General features: G+C 54.2%; 1 long non-coding RNA gene across 1 annotated transcript; it reads left to right on the forward strand.

Annotated features, from left to right (window-relative positions):
• Positions 1–7,029: 7,029 nt before the first annotated feature.
• On the forward strand, positions 7,030–12,422 carry LINC02991 (long intergenic non-protein coding RNA 2991). The gene is made up of 2 exons (XR_012094404.1): positions 7,030–7,549; positions 12,331–12,422. It is a non-coding gene; the product is annotated as a long intergenic non-protein coding RNA 2991 (long non-coding RNA).
• Positions 12,423–14,715: the final 2,293 nt, after the last annotated feature.

Below are 14,715 nucleotides of genomic sequence, written 5' to 3' on the forward strand. Positions count from 1 at the left end.
GCTGAGGGAGGCCAGGGATGTGGCTGCTCCTGCTGGCCCCTGAGCACAGTCCTGGCTGAGAGTGGGGCCTGAGTCACACAGTGACCACTGTGTCCTGGCCTAATGCTCTGAGGTCTCCATGTCTAGGCAGCAGTGTTTCGGCTCTCAGGATCCAACTACCAATGACCTTTCTGGGTTTCCATTCTTCTGGCAACAGGAGCCATCATCCTGTACTGGAATCTGCCTCCTGCCGTGAACAGGGCGGAGGTGGGAGAGGTGCACATAGATGCTCTCCCTCCCTCCCCTGCCCCACAAACTCTAACCTTCTGGAAAATTGAAAAGAGAAATTTTTCTTTCCTTTCCTTTTTTTAACCTAACTTGCTCCGTGACTGACTTAATTAAAAGGAGGATGAGGGCTGCCTGTCACAGGGAGGCTCCTGGGATGAGCCGGGGGCTCAGCCCGGGACGGGTGAGCCTCCGATGGGAGGAGGGAGAAGACGCTGGGGTCATCTGGTGTTCCTCAGAGCAGCCACCTGGAGGGAGGGTCTCCCGGGCTCTTAGTCACATCTGTGGCCCCCTCTGAAAACATCGAACTTCTTTTTACAAACTGGGAATGTCCACTGAACTGGAGTTGTCTGTTGGAATTGTAACATTCACTCCCAAGTGCTTCTCAAACCATTATCTTTTGTTTAAAGAAGATTCTCTTCATCCAATATGCTTTGTAAAAATAATGAGGTAAAGTAGAAATAACATTTTACCACCTTTACCATTTTTAAGTGGACTCTTCAGTGGCATTAAGCACGTTCACATCCCTGTACAACTGCCATCCCATCCAGCTCCAGAACTTTCCCTTCTTCCCAAACTGAGACTGCGTCATGAAATGCCCACTCCCCGTTCCCTCCCAGCAGCCTCCATTCTATTTTCTGTCTCTGGGGATCTGGCTCCTCGAAGGACCTCCTACAAGTGGAATCACCCAATATTTGTCCTCTCGGGTCTGGCTTCTCACACTTGGCGTCATGTCCTCAAGGTTCATCCACAGCGTGGCAGGCGTCGGAATCTGCTTCCTCCTAGAGGCAGAGGGCTAGTCCATGGTATGGATGGATCGCATTTAGCTCATCCATTCACCTGGTTGCGTCCACCTTTTAGCACTTGAGAACGATGTGCTGTGAACAGGTGAATAGGGGTGTGCAAATATCTGAGTCTCAGCTTTGACAACGATGTGCTGAGAACAGGGGTGTGCAAATATCTGAGTCTCAGCTTTGACAACGATGTGCTGAGAACAGGGGTGTGCAAATGTCTGAGTCTCAGCTTTGAGAACGACGTGTGGTGAACAGGGATGTGCAAATGTCTGTCTGAGTTTCAGCTTTGAGAATGATGTGCTGTGAACGGGGTGTGCAAACGTCTGTCTGAGTCTCAGCTTTCAGGCATTGTGGGTCTATACCCAGAAGTGGAATTGTTGGATCATAGGGTAATCCCATGTTTAATTTTTGGAGGACCTGCCACACGGTTCCCCACAGCCGAGATGTGTGTGCGTGTGTGTTTAATTAGAGAAAGAAGCTGTGAATGTGTGTCATCTGGGGAATCATATCAGCGTGTGTGCTAAGCATGTGCGTCCCTGAGTAGTTTTAATGTGAAAACAGTTACATATATTTTCTTCCCTCAGCTTGTGAAGAGCAGCTGCTGATTTCTCAAGGTGAGGACATTTGCCATCTGATATTATAAGTGGAGTTAGAGGAAAGCCTGTGGACAGGAAGTGGATCTGGAGATGGGGATGCTGGGCACGTGGCCTCTTTTCGAGAAGCCCCAACCTTTTAAACATCAACGTCATGTTTAAGTAATAATTCGCCGGGAACAAAAGTCAGAAGGTGTGAAAAGGATCCAACGGGAAGAAGCCTCTTTCTCCCAGCCGCATCCAATCACCCAGACACCTCCCTTCCCAGAGGCATCCGGCGGTACCAGCCTCTTGTGCCCCTTCCAGATCGATCTAAGCAGGTGCAGTCAAGAATGGACATACTTTTCCTTCCTTCATTTTCTTTTTTTAAACCACATATACAATACCCTATAATATACCTGGCTCGAAACTTTCGCAGTGAACTTGGAAGATTTGTTTATATCAGTTCATAAAGAGCTGCCCCGTTTTAAGAGTTGCATAGCGCTCCATCATCTGTCAATCATTTTAGAGGGAAAATATTCTTTAAATATGGTGTTTCTGATTGTAATGAGGACCGAGGCTCTAGTTGCCTGACGCTTGGAGAAAGCAACTGAATAGCTCAAAAGCAGCTGCTGGGAAGGCTTTTCTTGGGAAAATTGCCTTGAAATGTAGCTTTGAAAACCTTTTTTATTGAAATATTTATTTTTATTGGAATATAATTTAATGCAGAAAAAAACGCATGTATCATAAGTGTATAGTTTGCTGAACTTTTATAGCCTGAACATCTGTGAAGGCGACATTCCCATATGAAAAGGGGTGTGATCAGCACCCCAAAGCTAGATATTTTTGGGGGAATTCTCTGGCCTGATTGATGTCTGAAACATTGAAACTTCAGCCCCAAGCCAGGCTTGTTGGGTTCCTGAGGCATTGGGGAGCCAAGGATCAACTGATCTGGGGTCTCCCGCAGATAAGGCTGGGATGCCAGCCTCCAGGAGGAAACGGCCCTGGTGTCTGGGTCCCACCCTCTCCCAAGAGCTGCTCTGGAATTTCCTAGCTGTGTGGTCTCAAGAACGTTACTTACCGACCCTGGGCCTCTGTTTTCTCATCTCTAACATGGGAGTAACCACGGGTGGCAGGGTGCCGAGCCCCCGCTAATATCTCCCTGAAAGAGACATCACACGGTCCTCCCTGTCAAAGTCAGGCTTCTAATGAAGCCCTCCTCGGGGTCATCTTGAACAAGCCCAAGGACAGAAGCGGATGCCCTAGGAAGCTCTTAGAAGGGTCTGTAACCCAGAGTTCTCTGCCTTCTGAATCCCTCCCCCAGTTCGGATGCCAGTGTTGGGCAGGGACTTCTCATCCCTGCAGGGCTGTGAGCAGAAGGCGGAGGGGCACCTGTGGTTATGAAGCATGGTCAGGGCTGATCTGGGCTGACCTTAGTTGTCCAGGGCAGGTCTTGTCTGCTGTATCGCTGTCCCCTGGCTGGCCCCCACTGTGGGAGTGGCCTCAGGTCTCAGGACCCCCTGCCTAACCCAGACCTCTGGCCTGTTGGCACCACACCCTGCCTGTCTCCAGCTGGCCCCTCCCTGCTGCAAGCACGATGTCCACCTGCTTCACTCTCACCCTGCCCCTCAGCTGCTGCCCTCATGCCCTGCCCCTCCAGTCTCCAGAAATCAGCTTTTCAGCTCTTTTTTTTTTTTTTTCCTGGGAGGACTCAGGGTGAGCTAGAATTCCCCAGAGATTAGTTTAAAAAAACATCAAAGTGCACTTTGTGTTCTGGTCAACATCTGGCTGTGCAGCTGCCGTCAGCCTGACGTTGCCAAACAACTGGGGGCTTGACTTGGAATGCGCTGCGGGGTAAACGCTGCCAGGCCTGGGCTGTGCTCGGAGCAGAGGTGATCCAGAGTCAGCATGTGGGGGTGTTTCCCTGGGCAGGGAGACCTTCTGTGGCCCTCCTGCGTAGCTCTTGGTACTGGGTGTAGGGGCTGGGGTAAGGGGCCCCCAGGACTGAGATGCTCAGATAAATTGTAGTTGGGGGAGATGGTGCACATGTTGGGATCGGAGCTAGAGGAAGGGTGACCCCGGGCACCCGGATGTGGTGGGCAGGACTCTCCCCACCCTTGTGAAAGCCTCTGGCCAACCCTCCCCAACTCCTCATGGTAGGAAACACGAAGAGCCAGGGACCCTTTCGGAAACCCAATAGAAGAGCAAAAATCCTAAGCAGGTGAGGCCCCCTTGCTTCCACATTAGAGGGGCAGTGGTGGGACAGCAAGGCTCTGGGCGGGACAAGGACCCTGATGTGGCTGAAGCGTCTGGATGCAGATGGCAAAGCTCTAAGTGCCCAGGAGAGTGAGGTGGACAGGGTCCCAGCCCAGTAATGACCTGGGGCCGATCACCCAAGCTCTTGGAGTCCATTGTCACACAACATAGGCTGACGACACCTTTAGGTGGGTGACGGTGAGCTGTGCAAATGTCCATGGAAGGGCTGTGGCATCTGCCACACCATGCAATTGTTGAATGTCACAGTGTTAACTGGGGCCACTGAGCAACCAATACAGAGCCCCTGCATCCCAGAGGGTTGCTCCGAGAGGACGGTGTGCCCCATAGTGGGCAGGGTGGCCCCACGCTGCAAGGACGCTCAGCCAGAGCCACGCCGGCGCGTCCAGCAGCCCACATCTCTGTGTCCTGCTGCTGCTGCTCTCTCTGGCACCAGCACCACGTTGTATGGGAGAAGCAAATCGCCTCCACTTTCTCTGGTTTTGTCTGTCCTGGAATGATAAAGCAAAAATCTGACTTTCAACTCACTAGAGGCGACTGGAAGCCTGCTCTGGGTTGGGGAGGTTCTCAGTTTATCTTAGCACAGGGGACTTGGCGTCCACAGGAGGTAGGGGAACTGGGCTGCCTGCCACCCCTGTGCCCCGATTCTATTGCTGCATGACAAACCATGCCAGACCTCAGTGGCTGGAAACAGAGGCAGCTTGGTTTTGCTCGTGAACCTGAAGTTTGGGCAGAGCTTGAAGAGGGCAGCTCACCTCTGTTGCACTCAGTCAGGGTGACGTGGAGGCTAGGAGCCAGGATGGCTGGAGACCCAGTCACTCACAGGTCTGGGGTTTGATCCCAGCTGCTAGCCAAGGCCTTCTCTGGAGCTTCACTGGGGAATCTGCATCACTCTCCGTGCAGCTTGGGCTTCCTCCCAACATGGCGGCCAGGTTCCCGTGCCGAGCCTCCCGCAGAAGAGCTATGAGTGGAAGCCACATGACCTTTTATGCCCCAGCCTTCCTAATTACACACAGTCATTTCCAGCCTGTTCTACACTGAGATAGTCACAATGGCTGCCCCAAGCTTAAAGGGAGGGGACATGGATTCCACCCCTTGGTGTGGGGAGTACAGAAAGTTACTGAAAAAACAGGTGGCATCAAAAATACTGCTGTGGTTATTTTTGAAAATACCTTCTGCCCCGTTTCCCCAGGTCACTCACCCAGTGGCCATGAGCTGCCCTGGAGGCACATGAACTCGCAGGTGCTTCAGCTGGGAAAAGTAGCTCTGGTGGCCCAAGGTCCGTGGTGTGGGGTATTCTCAGCAAAAGCACACAGAAGTTGGGGAAGGGGCTCAGAGTCTCAGAGTCCTGTGCTCTGCAAGGCGTTCTCTGGAAGAGTTGGAACCCCTCACAGGGGGCTCTGGGCAGAGCACTGACGGCATCTGCTATGGGGTAATCACACTCGATACAAATGGATCAGAATGATCAATTAGCAATTGTCCTGCCCCTTGTCTCTCGTGATCACAGGCAGGGAAGGGTGAGCTCGGTGTCTCCATGCTTCAGGGAAAGTTGGTGAAGGAAAATACAAACTCAAGAACGGCCAGAGCCGCATTTCTCAAAGGGAGCCAGCCCTACCCAGTGTGTCCACTCCGAATCCTAGATCTCTGACCTCCAAGTCCAAGGTGCAGCCACCTGCCTTACCTCATGTTGCCCTTTGTCCCCTGCTTGGCTTTGGTACTGCAGGGGTTGGAAATCCACCATTCTATGTACACTCTGGTCCTCATGCATATAAGGTGAGGAGGTCTGATTATCCACTGAACATCTTGTTTGAATAAAGTTTTGCTAATAGCTATGTAGGTATACTGAAAGATCTTCATTGGGCCACTAAGACTGGTGTTTGGGTGTAGAGACTGGGGAAGCAACAGGAAAGATTCTTTTCTAAGGATGAGGAAGGGATTCCTGGAAGGTCGCCTGAGAGAGCTCCAGATTGTCCTCCTTGGAGCTGCAGCAGGAAGCGGGTTTTATATATTTGTTGCATCTGCATCATGGGATAGATTTTTCTACTGTAAAATGAGATTTTTTACGCTATGCCAAACACAGACGTTTTTCTCCTCCCGTCAACACTTCACAGGCATAGGGACCACTCCCACCGTCACTGGGAGCTGTGAGCACTGAGATGGCAACGCAGGCAGGAAGAGAGCTCACTGGAGGTCCCGGGGGAGCAGGGAAAGAGCCAGGTGCCGCCCAGATGCTACACACGCCCTGTGCTCTGCAAGGCGTTCTCTGGAAGAGTTGGGCCTCCTCCAGCTCCACTAGCATCATGGAGGCTGCCAAGCTGCCTCAGTTTCCCCAGTGCAGCTGTGACATGGGCCTGAAGGGACGTGGAGAGAGGCAGCCAATGCCTCCACGCTGGCTGTGTCACCTGTGCTGGGTGGTGACCAGGGGCCACGCCCCCATCCAGTCACATTAACTTACGTGAAAACCTCCAGGTGACGCCTCCAAGGGCCACTAGGCTCTCTCAGGTCCCTGGACCGAGGCTGCAACCTACACAGACAGATTCTGCCTATTTCTCCTTGAGGGTCTTGATGCTCTCCTCCTGGGCCATCTCAGAGTCTTCACTGGAGAAAGAAGTTTCCATCTATAAAGTGTGCTCCATGGAGACATGGCTCACTTCACGCCAGACTTCCATCTCCTTGGAAAAGTGGCAAAGGATCTCAGAGGTAGGAGAAAGGCCCTGAAATCCCAGCACAGGCACCCGGACTATGAAGGGTAGGAGGAGCAGAGCTGGGAGCCTGGACTCTGAGGCCTTGTGAGATCCCCCCTGTCACCGCCCAGCCAGACACACGAGCAACCCGCCAAGGGACGGGTGGATGTGGCCTTGGAATCCAGAGTTCCCGTTTGCAGAAACGAAATGTTTATTTCATGGTGCAGCTGTTGGTAGAAAATGAGGTAAATCTCTGATCCCTCAGATTTCCAGAAATTGAGATTTTCCCTAAGTACCCCTGGCCTTGAGCTATGCCGTCACTGACGGGGGCTGTATGCTGCTGGGAGCCAGGGCCTTGTAAGACCCAGACCCTCCTCTCTCTCTCCCGTATTAGTCAAGGTTCTCCAGAGAAATGGAGTTAGAGATGCATTGCTATAAGAAATGGAACGGGCTCGCATGATTACGGAGGATGAGGGGGTCCAACGCCCTGTCGTCTGCAAGCTGGAAAGGCAGGAGAGCCTGTGCTGCCGCCCTAGCCAGAGCCTGGAGGCCCAAGAACCAGACACGCCGACGACAGCACAGTTCCAGCCTGACAGCAGGAGAAGGTCAGTGTCCCAGCTCCAGCGGGCAGGCAGAGGGAGGGCTCTCTCTCCACCTTTGTGTTCTACTCAGGTCTTCAGTGGGTTGGATGAGGCCCACCCACATTGCGAGGGCGTCTGCTTCACTGAACCCACCGTTGCACCTGCTTCTCTTGGTTGCTGTCTGATTGCAGAGACGCTGTGCCCTTGTGAGCTCCTTCCCCGCCGGGTGCGCTGGTGCTAGGATGTCTGCCCTGGTCCAGCCGTGCACCCCTGAGGAGCAGGCTCTTACTCTGGCTTCCATCAACAAGGTTGTTGGCCCCCGCACTAAGCTAAGACTTTCACCTTGGCATTCACTAGGCATAAGTAATAATTTGAGTTCTGTGTCTTTTATTCTTTATCTCGTGTCCAACTGGTTCTGAACCTGCGTGGGGAAGAGGTGCTGTTAGTATTAAGCCCTCTCAAAGACCCTCAGTTCCCGGAGTGAGGAACTTTGAGAAATAAGAGAAGGCGATGGGGTGAGGAGGGCAGGACACAGTGAGAGGGCTTCATTGGGCAGGATGTGTGGCTTTGGGCCTTTCGGCTTAGATTCCAAACAGCACGCTTGACCTTGAGGTCATTAATGTTTCTCTTGGGTGAGGCTTGGACCCCTGTGGCCTGGGCATGAGACCTTGAGCTCAGGCCACGCCATGCCTGACCTTGACCTTGCTGACCAAGGCTTCACCTACAGGCGAGGGGTGTTCCAGGGAAGCAGGAAGTGTGTAGCAGGCACTGACCGAAGATGTGTTGGCCTCTGCAGAGGGACAAGGGGCCAGGCTGGGCCTTAAGGAAGCCCTGACGTGTGCCTGTCCTGGTGACCTTGCTCCAGCGGCCACCCCATCAGGGCCCCTGCAGCCAGATGGAGCCCAGCAGTGCTGAGTCCTTTTTTCAGAGGCAGGTGTGGCTAAGGCTAGCGTTTGGTTAAAGAGGATGAAGGCTCTGCGGTACAGGCCTTTTAAACCTTAGGAGGATGTATATCAGCCTGTTTTCACACTGCTAATGAAGACTTACCCGAGACTGGGTAGTTTATAAAGGAAAGAGGTTTAATGGACTCACAGTACCACATGGCTGGGGAGGCCTCACAATCATGGCAGAAAGTGAATGAGGAGCAGTGTCACATCTTACACGGCGGCAGGCAAGAGAGGTTGTATAGGGGAACTCCCCTTTATAAAATCATCAGATCTCAAGAGACTTACTCACTACCACGAGAACAGTATGGGGGAAACTGCCCCCATGATTCAGTTATCTCCACCTGGCTCCACCCTGGACACCTGGGATTTTTACAATTCAAGGTGAGATTTGGCCAAACCATATCAGTGGAGACAGGCCTATTTGCTGCTTTTACTGAAGTTCTTCCTTTAGGTCTGTGGGCAGAGGTTTCACCCCGAGGCAGCTGCTCTTTTGTGCCTTAGAGAACCAGGAAAGTGCAGGACACAGATGACCGTGTCAGGACAGGAGGCAGAGCAGACGGGCTGCCCCGTGCAGCTTTCCACACTCCAGCCTGGGAGGGCTGTGCACGGGGGGACTTCAACGCCTGTGCTTTGTCTCCGAGCTCTGGATAATGCCCAGAGGGCAACTCCCAAGTTTGTTCTGGACTTGTTAATTGCAGACGCTCCAACCAGAGTCTGAATCTGTGGATTTTAGAGATCTAAAAAGCGGCTTCCTCCACAGGAGGGTGGAAGGTTCTAAACGGCACAGATAAGGAATCAAGGCCTCTCTATGAGGGGTGGAGGGCTTCCCCTCTGCACTGGAGGGTCCTGATCTGTTACAATACAACTAAGTCCTGGATGAACAATGAAAAACACTTATCAAACATTGCTGGAGTTGCAATAAAGTGAGTGAATGTCTAAAGAAAAGAGAAAACAAACGTGAGTTGAGACGAGAAAGGTAAGTAAGAAAACTGTGGCTGCCCTGTGGAAACACTGCAGGAGCCCTGGGCGTAAGAAATGAAGTTTTAGGCCTGCAGTTCCAGTGTCAAACCAGGACTCAGAGAGGACTACAGTGTGGGCAGTGCCTGAGGCCCCGGGAGAGCCCGGTGGGAAGCCTCTTTGAGAGGTGGACATGTGACTTACGGCCTCTGGTTTCCTGCAGACTCACTTCAGCCAAAGCTGAACTCATAATCACAAACCAGAAAGCACGCAAAGAAATCACCTAAACTGAGTTGGAGTCTGTATAAACGAAAAGAAAAAGCACAGAATCCAGTAGATATGTGCCCTCCAGCACTTAAGAAATCAGCATCATCAGACACACAATGTAAAATAACTACCTGTGCAATGCCTAGGAAGTAAACTAAAAGAAAGGAAAAGAAAAGAAAGCCACAGAAGCCATCGGAAGTACCCATGCAGAGAGGAAAGGGTGCCTCGTGGAACACGGCCTGAGGCCCTGAGGTTCTGGAGTCAAGTGCCGGTTCACCGCCCAGGCCTCCGCAGGGCAAGTCTGTGTCTTAGCTCCAGGCACTCCCTCCTCTGTTCCCTGGACACCAGGCACTTAGAAGCGCCCACTTTGGACCTAGCATAACCCACATTGTGGGAAACGTCTGCTGGGCCTGCCCTCTGCACTGGCACCTTCACCTTCACCTTGCTGGGGTCCAGGGCGTTTGTGCCTGCTGGGTGGCACCTCCGGGATAGGACTAGAGGGTGCCGACTACCCCTCACTGGCCCGTCTTTGATGCAGTCGCCCAGCCATTGCCGCCTGCCAGCATCACTGACTCGGTGAATGGATCGGACAACAACGGCTTCCCCATGCTATGGATTCCTTCTAGTCTCCGGCACACTTGGCCCATCTGGGTGAAGTCAAGGAGCTCTGGCTCCAAGTTGGATTTAGGAGAGGTTTGGTTCCCATTCATAGGGATTTGGTACCTGCTGCCCCTTCACAGGACATCCCGCCGGCTCTCATCTGCTCCTCGGCCATGTCATCAGCCTCCTCCTTGGTGGGGGACATTTCTGAACTCCTCCCCAAGATCTGTAGGCAGCTCCTCACGGACGACACTGCAGAGTCTCCCGCCTCCCAGCCACCCGGGAAAGGAGCTCGCTGGGCTCTGCGATGATGCTGAGGAAGTTTGGGCTGGTTGTGAGTGAGGGGTGGGGTGAGGCGGGGGCTGGTTGTGAGTGAGGGGTGGGGTGAGGCGGGGGCTGGTTGTGAGTGAGGGGTGGGGTGAGGCGGGGGTTGGTTGTGAGTGAGGGGTGGGGTGAGGCGGGGGCTGGTTGTGAGTGAGGGGTGGGGTGAGGCGGGGGTTGGTTGTGAGTGAGGGGTGGGGTGAGGCGGGGGTTGGTTGTGAGTGAGGGGTGGGGTGAGGCGGGGGTTGGTTGTGAGTGAGGGGTGGGGTGAGGCGGGGGCTGGTTGTGAGTGAGGGGTGGGGTGAGGCGTGGGCTGGTTGTGAGGGAGGGGTGGGGTGAGGCGGGGGCTGGTTGTGAGGGAGGGGTGGGGTGAGATGGGGGCTGGTTCTGAGTGAGGGGTGGGGTGAGGCGGGGGCTGGTTGTGAGGGAGGGGTGGGGTGAGGCGGGGCTGGTTGTGAGTGAGGTGTGGGGTGAGGCGGGGGCTGGTTGTGAGTGAGGTGTGGGGTGAGGCGGGGGCTGGTTGTGAGTGAGGGGTGGGGTGAGGCGGGGGCTGGTTGTGAGTGAGGTGTGGGGTGAGGCGGGGGCTGGTTGTGAGTGAGGGGTGGGGTGAGGCGGGGGCTGGTTGTGAGTGAGGGGTGGGGTGAGGAGGGGGCTGGTTGTGAGTGAGGGGTGGGGTGAGGCGGGGGCTGGTTGTGAGTGAGGGGTAGGGTGAGGCGGGGGCTGGTTGTGAGTGAGGGGTGGGGTGAGGCGGGGGCTGGTTGTGAGGGAGGGGTGGGGTGAGGCGGGGGCTGGTTGTGAGGGTGGGGTGGGGTGAGATGGGACTGGGTCTGAGTGAGGGGTGGGGTGAGGCGGGGGCTGGTTGTGAGTGAGGGGTGGGGTGAGGCGGGGGCTGGTTGTGAGGGAGGGGTGGGGTGAGGCGGGGCTGGTTGTGAGGGAGGGGTGGGGTGAGGCGGGGGCTGGTTGTGAGGGAGGGGTGGGGTGAGATGGGGGCTGGTTGTGAGTGAGGGGTGGGGTGAGGCGGGGGCTGGTTCTGAGTGAGGGGTGGGGTGAGGCGGGGGCTGGTTGTGAGGGAGGGGTGGGGTGAGATGGGGGCTGGTTCTGAGTGAGGGGTGGATAAGGCGGGGAGCAGGGAGCCAGGTGAGCGGCTTTGGGTGGTGCATTCACAGTAGAGTGGTGAATTCGGTGGTCTCGCCCTGGCCCTGGTCCTGGAGAGGGAAGGCAGCCTGCGGCATTTTCTCCGGAGTGAACGTTCTCAGCTCTCCATTTATTGGCTTGATCACCAAGGAGAAAATATTCTGAGTTTCTTCTGGGCCAGCTTTTATCACTAGTCTGCAGAAAGCTCTGAATGGTGCTTTTCGCTCTTTTTTCTTTATGGTTACTGGAGCTGTGAAGAGGAGCAGCTCTACATAGTTTTTGCTTCTCGTGAAATACCATGAGTAGGGTGACTATTGTAATAGAAACATACACAAGAAATTGTAACTAGGGCTATTGGCTGTTTTAAAATCAAGGCAACATTAGTTAACATTTCTCACATTTTAGTTTTGCGGATTATAAAATTAATGTATACTTTTTGTAGAAAGTTTGGAAAGTATAGGCAATGTAGAAGAAGCTGGAAAATATCACTCATGATGCGCCCTCCCCTCCACCCCACATCCAAGCAGGAAGCCCCATTAACCTTTGATCTCCGTCCTTCCTGCACATTCCCACAGCGTAAGTGGGGTCTTTCCTTTCACAGTTGAGTTTGTGATGCAAATGTATTTGGATCATGCTTTTTACTTTCTTCTTCTTAACGGAATAGGTTTTTTTACCCTCATGTCACTAAAATCCTCCCTCCATGATTGTTTAAAATGGGTTTGTGAGTTCTTGTTATGAATGGATTACTTACTCAACAATTCCCTAAATAAAGGGATCATCTAATTATTTTCAGTTTTTCACTATTAGGAATCCTATGGTGGTATCTTTTAAAATACATTTTGGTGTCCCCCCCCCCCCCATCCCACAGGTTCTCGAGATTTGGAAATAATTTTTAAATAAAAACAATGTGAAATCTATTTTAGTTTGCATTTCAGATTCTTTCCTGAAGTTGGACAGTTTGGTCATGTTCAAGCCTCTGAATTTTTCCTTAGAATTGTCTTCTGGAAATCATGCCACAGTAATTTAATTCTCCCCAGCTGTATGTGTGAGGGCCTCTTACCCTCTTGGGCATGGAGGAGTTAGTATGTTTGGTAGCCATTTTGGTCATAGTAGGTTGACAGCTGAGTTTTTCCTAGATCTTTCCAAGTTGACCAGCATGACTACGGAAGAGGCCCTGAAGGTCCCACCCCAACAGGTCAGTCCGAGGGGCCCTTGCCTGGGCACCCCGCACCTTCCCCTGGACCTGCTGATGTGCCCAGATGGGCGAACGGGGGCCTTCACGTCGGGTCCACCTCCAGCTTCCACGACTGTGGAGTTCTGCAGTGGGTTCGTTGAGAAAGTGGTGGTGAGACCAGGGCATCTGAGGGGAACGGTCAGCAGGGAGACGAGACAAGCGTGGAGACCAGGTTGACGGAAGGCACGTGTCTGGATGGTGGGAGAGCCGCCAGGCAGGTGTCTGCAGGGTCTTGCAGAGTCGCTCAGCCACAGGTGGGCTGCTCTGGAGACCCAATCAGCACATTCCAGAGAGTGGCAGACCCCAGGGCCAGGCACGGACTGACGAGCAGGACCGTCCCAGAGAGTGGCAGACCCCACGGCCGGGCACGGACTGACGAGCGGGACCGTCCTCCACTGTCCAGACAACAGCACCGATGAAAACCAGGAGTGGAAACCAGGACGGTGCCGTGAGCCCTTCACATCCACGGAGTCTCTCTGATGAAACCACACGGGTGTCACAGTGACGCTCTCTCCCCTCAGACGCTGCCGACCCCTTGCTGGGCTGCTGGACTGCTCAGGGCCAGCCCTTGAAGCCTAGAGGGAGCCATGGGTCTGTGTGTACAAGTGTGTGTGCCCATGAGCGAGTCTCTGTGTGATCTCTGAGAATGAAACTTCCACACCACCAATGCCTGGAGAACACAGAGCTGGGACTCCCAGGTACCTGAGGGCCTGGGTCACAAAGCTGGTGGCTGAAGCTGGCAGCTCTGAGGCATGCATGGCAGGTCATCAGGCAGGCCACCCAAGGCCCTGGCCACCTCTGATGGGTTTCCAGAGTCCCTGCCCTCACGACAGGGAAGTCTGTTGGAGAATGGGGTGCTGAAGTCTCCAGAGAAAGGCGTCCCTGACTCGGGGTCCAGAGTGAGCGGATTATGCCCCCCACATTGCGAGGCCAGAGGTTTGTCCTGACTGTGTCCTGCGTGTCATGGCAAAGGTTCGACACCCACTTTGGAGATGTCTTGACAGAGGCCAAGGTCAGGCTCCCATCCTTCTGTACACTGGAAGCTGCTGTACAGTGGGCTCGGAGCCTGGGCTCAGGGGACGTCCTGATAACTGTCACTGTATCCCGGAGGGTGGTGCCTCCTGGGAGCCGTGGCCCAAGCCCCTTGCAACAGTGGGGCCAGGAGAAGGCTGGTTGCTGGGTGCATCCTGTTCTCGGGGTTCCGCCCGCTGCATCCATCTCCCAGGAGATTTTCCGTTGCCCTCCTTGGTTCCACATATGCTCTAAGTGGTAGTGCCGATTCCCACCTATGCCACCGACTTGGAGCCTGTGGCTGCTTCATCAGGTCATTGACCCCGATGGGCTCCATGGGTGGCCCCTGCCCAGGCATCTCGTGGAGGGACTCTGCCTACATCGCCAGCCGCCAGTCCTGGGAGACACCGTGTGCATTTCCACATGAACCATGGTGGGAACCTGGGGGACGAGTCTCAGGCTGAGAAAGGTTCCTCTGGCTTCAAAGTAAATTATAAAGAGAGGTAAATTCCTAAAAGTGTCAGGGAACACTGTAACTGTCCCTTCCGAGCAGGACATTCTTGTGGACGTCTGTCTTCCCTTTTGTCTTCTGCCGGTGGGATTCTCCAGATTCTGGGCAGGTAAATTGTTTCACGCTCGGGCCTTCTCAGAGCCTTTCTGTGGCTGCAGGTTGTGGGGATGGCACCCTGCTAGTTTCCCCTGCTTCATTCACTCAGAGCCGCGGAGGGGGCCCCCCAACCTGCTCAGAGCCCTCCAGGGGCAAGCACTGTCCCTGCTGCCCCCCTGCTGCCCGAACATCTCCCCAGCCCCACAGCTGACCCACCCTCTCAGGGTAACATCACAGCTGTGGGGGCAGTCCCCTCCAGCCCCTCCCTGGTCAGTATCCCTGCTGCTGGCCCTTCCTGGAGACCCAATCTGCCCCGGAAGCGGCAGGCGTGTGCGGCTCATGACCTCACTGTAGGGCTCTGCCAAGGCAGTGCCACCTTGGGAAGAATCAAAACCCCATACCAGCTCCTCCCAGCCAGTGCCAGTGCACACCCTGTCTCCTCAGAATCCCCCACAGAAGCAGGCAAAG

Source organism: Chlorocebus sabaeus, chromosome 10 (assembly GCF_047675955.1).
Source record: "Chlorocebus sabaeus isolate Y175 chromosome 10, mChlSab1.0.hap1, whole genome shotgun sequence".
In the NCBI taxonomy this organism is placed as follows: domain Eukaryota; kingdom Metazoa; phylum Chordata; class Mammalia; order Primates; family Cercopithecidae; genus Chlorocebus; species Chlorocebus sabaeus.